We start from the raw sequence: 4,834 nt of genomic DNA on the forward strand, positions 1-4,834 counted from the left end.
TAATTTTTGGGAAAATGTTTTAACAAGATAATAAACTGTCTAGAATATTCTTTCAATGTCTCGTCACGGCCCTGTCCATTATCAACCAGCCCTCTCCAGTTAATTCAACTGCATGATAATAATCCTTGATTTGAAATGTTAAATTAATTCGAAATTAAATTTCGAACTAAAATAGCAATTAAATAAAAACACTAATTTATTTATACTGTTAGGTATAAATGGTTGCATCCAAGCAAGTTAATAATGTTAATTTTCTTTTTATGTTTCTTGTTAATATGTATCGCAAAATGGCCGGTTTCAAGTCCAAAAGTGGTTAAAGTTTGAGGACGTGTATGCAGTACATTGTTGTAGCAAACATATTAAAAATCTTAGTTAAAAGCCATAATTTTTCGATTACAAATCTATTTTATTTTCTCCTTCTCAAAAAGTAAACCGATTTATTAAAATCGATGAAAATATTAGTTTTAGAATTTTGTTGAATGAGAATGATATAGTTAAGTTTATAAAAACTAGTTAATGTATTTTATAAAATTTTCGTCCATTTCTCAAAATCACACCATTCTTTCAAAATAGATCACACCTGACAGAACGTATCTTGTTTGTAACTATTTTTTATTTTAAATTGTTTGGATCATTCCTTATTACAAAATAACTTGGCTGGTTATGGAATGAGGAACGTCTTTCTTTGAATATTGAATTCTTATTTTTTTTTAAACATATTTGTTTGCTATATTATCAATAACTGAAATTATTTCGTCCAATGTCATATAAATCACATGTTAGTAACAGCTTCTGGTTACAATCCTTTCACTTCCCGATTATTTCGAATAAAAACCGATACAAAAAATAAATAAATAAAATATTAAGAACTTTTAAATGGATGTGGCTGGTTTTGAATGCAATGTCTCAATTATTATCCTTTAAATATAATTAACATTATTTTTTCTGGAAGAAATTACTTAGGTTCATTACTTCATCATTTAAACAACGTTTCGGGCAGTTTGCCAAAAATCAAATGCATTGATCTATAAATGAAATAATGCACAATCAAGAGTTCTAAAATTGTACCTAATTTAAATTAAAATTAGTAATAAGTTATTTTAAATGGTATGAATATAAAGTTATATTAAATCCTTTAAATATTATTTACACAACGAATTTTATGATTATAGAATAACTTAAAAATTGAGAATAGGTCCAAAAAGTTTAAAGGTACTTATTTTTTTTTTATCTTAATTATATCATGATCATTTCGTAGCTTTGATTGATAAGTGGCACATCTGAAAAAAAACAAAATTACTTTATTTTGTATTTGATTATTTCTATAAATGATGACGCCCTTACTTTTTTACTACCATACTTGCTTTGGGATTGTATGTAGAGGATTCGTAGTAGCAAAAGAAACCCATGGTTAGGGTAATATATTTTTATCATGTCCATTTCAAAATTAAAACAAAAATGGTTTTTGTCTTATGTTCCACTTTTCAAGCAAAGGAGCCTATGCCTTATAAAAAAAAAAATTCAACCAATTTTTTTTCTTAACCTTAAGTATTTTCACCTCATTTGTCATTTTGAGATATGAAATTTTAAAGCTACTAATTGTTTTTGAATGTCAAATTACCATTAACATCTATTTACTTATATTCATTATTCCTCTTTCCATTACTTCATTGTAATGTGAATAAAAAAAGTGCTAAGAACTGTAAAATGGTTATGACTGAATTCGGAATGTAAAGCCTCTATTAACATTTTCCAAATCAATTCAAAATCAGTTTTGGTGCATGCATACATATCAAGGAAAGGTATATACAAGTGAAAAAAATGGTTGAAATAGGTAATGTATTTTAAGAGCAGTAGAATATTTTCAATTCATAGTTTTGATTCTTATATTCTGATAGTTCAATGAGAACATCAGACTGTCGGAGTATATTAGAAGATCAAAGAAGGAATTTGAAGCCAGAATTTCTAAATGTTCTAAAATAACTTAACGCACTTCCTGAATATATAAAAATTATATTGGAATCTTTCATAAACTAATAATTTAAATGAATAGTAAAAAGAATACTTGTCTAAAAAAACAAAAACAGATTTGCTCCACTTTATCATTGTTTCGTGATAAAGAATGGGAATGTAAAGGGCGCATCAATTAGAATTAGTTTTTATTGCAGGTCACCTGGACTTCTTTCCAATGGAAGATATAATTACATCTTCCAATAAAAAGACGGTAACGAGCGATCAGGTCCTCCCTACCTACTTAGAACAGTTTTCGACCAATGAGATTTGGCCTGGACCAGGGTGTGGTCGCTGTACGGGAGTATATAACGCCTCAAGGTGGCCCTAGCAAACATAGTCAGTTCGCAAGACCCAGACTAATCTAGCAATGGCACTCAAGGCTCTTGTAAGTATTTAAACAAATATTTTTCTTCTATAACTAAACTACACACTAAACATTTATGTTTATTATTACTGAAAATTATACATATATTATAATTTATTATACATACAGGATATTTCAGGTTTGTGCCTTAGCTGAAAATGAAAATAAAGGTTCTCAAAACAAGTAAATAATTCCTTATGAAGGTATATCTGTTAAAGATTTGCTTAGACGATATTCACGTCCAACGGTTTTCATTCTTATAAAATATTTATGTAATAATAAATAAATTAATATGTGTTAAAAGTTCTTAATTAATGAAATATAAAAACCTACATTCATATTAAATGTTGTTGGAAGTGATTACATTGAGTATTGAGATAGACTCGGCATAATTCCATAAATAAGTCTTTAGTTTTCTAACATCAAATTATCCTTCGTGGTGAGAATTAAAATTATTGATCAGGCTCGATTTTTAACACTTATCCAGTGCAGTTCAGCCGCTGCAGCGGTGCACGAGAGATGTCGAGCCTCAGAGGAATCGCATTGAACAAAATTAAATATGTTTAAATCTCATTATAAAGCAGCTAATATCAATATTAATTTATTTATTATAACGAAAATTATTCTATAATATTTAAATCTTTAGACGTGGATAACTCCTAACCACAGAGTTGACAAAACTTCAAAGGAAATTTTTTCTTTTTTTTTTGAGATGAAGAAAGTTCAATTCATATTTTCAGTTAGGACACTTAACCCTGATTCATTCTGTATATTTCTTAAGGAATTTATACGAGCCCAAAGGAAATCAACAATTCGTCCCACTTTTCAGGGCTTCGTCAGGGCTAAATGAAAACGAGATACGAAAATTGTAATAAGTGATATAATATTAAAATAAGTATACAGAAAAAACACAAAAATATTTTCTTTATAAAATATATAAAAGAAATAATAATAATGATGAAGGAAATATAACTATAAAAGCTGCACTAGAACTAGGTACAAAAATAAATTCATAAATAGGTTAGATATATATTAATCAAAAATCGTTTTAAAAAGATGATAATATGTGCAAGTCGACGGGTTAAAGCAGAGAAAAGTAGCGAAGTTTCTAGGAAACGGGTCAGAAGGGTATAATTTGAAGTTGAGACGCAGCACTGTGCCGTCCGAAACCTTAGTGCCCTCTGTACATCTGTTCAAAGAACCACTTCTGCCAGTCCGCAAACTGTAAGCAGCATGTGCAGTGCAAGTTTTGGGAGGCAAAATTGTACTGCGCTTGCTTGGGACATATTTCGGACCGTCAGAAGTGGTTCTTGGAACAGACTTAGTGTGTTCGATGCTGTACTGCATAACCCAGCATCAACGGCATACCTATGTGCATTCGGCTTAATATTTAACTAATATTTCTTAGTTGCTATCTAATTTTTTATCTTTATTTCATATACCTAATCCTTTTTATGATTTTATCATATACCTGGTAATTCTTGAACCTTTTCCTGGCAAATAATCCAATTCCTTTTTATATTCCATGTTGTTTACGCAGATCTTAACGAATTTTTTTTTCTGCAGTTCTTCCTCGCCGCCTGCTTGGCCGTGGCTTCTGCTGCAATCATCGCCCCATACGCCATCGCCGGAGATGACGGTTCCTACTGGCCTGGCAAATACGACCTGAGGGAACTCCACCCAGCTCTTCCATCCGTCCGTAGTGCTTGGGCTCACCCATACGCCCGTAGCTACTGGCTTTAAGTTAATCATCAACTACTGGAACCCATCAAACAGTTCAAATCCTACAGTTATACCACAATCATTATTATTACATCTGCAATCAATCCGTTATAATAAACAGTTAATAAAAATCCAATTTTTTTTTGTATATTATACTTCATGACAGACCTGAATACCTTAATTAAAAAAGTATCCTTTGAGGAAGGAGAGAGATGGTTTTTGAAGAAGAGAAACCAATCAACACAAATAAATATGTCACCACTTCACAAAGTTCCGTAATACCACCATTAACAAATCGATTAAGCACATGCATTTTATTTTAAATGCAAATTATATTTGGCAACCAAATTGAATTAAAATTGAAATGCTGGTAAATCTGAAGATTAGATAAGAGACGTCAAATGACAGGATACATAAAAACTCATAACAGTTATTTTTCTAAAAATGACAAATTAATAAATAACTAAAAACTAATAAATACTAAAAATTAAAAAAAAAACTAATAAATAACTAAGAACTGATAAATAATTTTTGATAATCTAATAAAGAGTATTGGTAATCAAAAACTTATAAATAACTTCTAAAAACATAAAAATAATAAATAAATATAAGAAATTATAACTAATAACAATAATGAAGTTGTCGGACCAGAATCCGATAATTGTTACACATGTGAAAAAAAAAAAAAACCAAACTTTTAGAATTGGTTCCGGCTCTGACATATGTCGGAACATG

The 4,834-nt window shown here is 29.7% G+C and overlaps 1 long non-coding RNA gene across 1 annotated transcript; it reads left to right on the plus strand.

The window, feature by feature from the left end:
• Positions 1-1,996: 1,996 nt before the first annotated feature.
• On the plus strand, positions 1,997-4,235 carry LOC106691009 (uncharacterized). Its single transcript, XR_001344706.2, has 2 exons — positions 1,997-2,398; positions 3,944-4,235. It is a non-coding gene; the product is annotated as an uncharacterized lncRNA (long non-coding RNA).
• Positions 4,236-4,834: the final 599 nt, after the last annotated feature.

Source organism: Halyomorpha halys, unplaced genomic scaffold, assembly GCF_000696795.3.
Source record: "Halyomorpha halys isolate HHAL.00 unplaced genomic scaffold, Hhal_1.1 Scaffold2031.1, whole genome shotgun sequence".
NCBI classification, from domain to species: domain Eukaryota; kingdom Metazoa; phylum Arthropoda; class Insecta; order Hemiptera; family Pentatomidae; genus Halyomorpha; species Halyomorpha halys.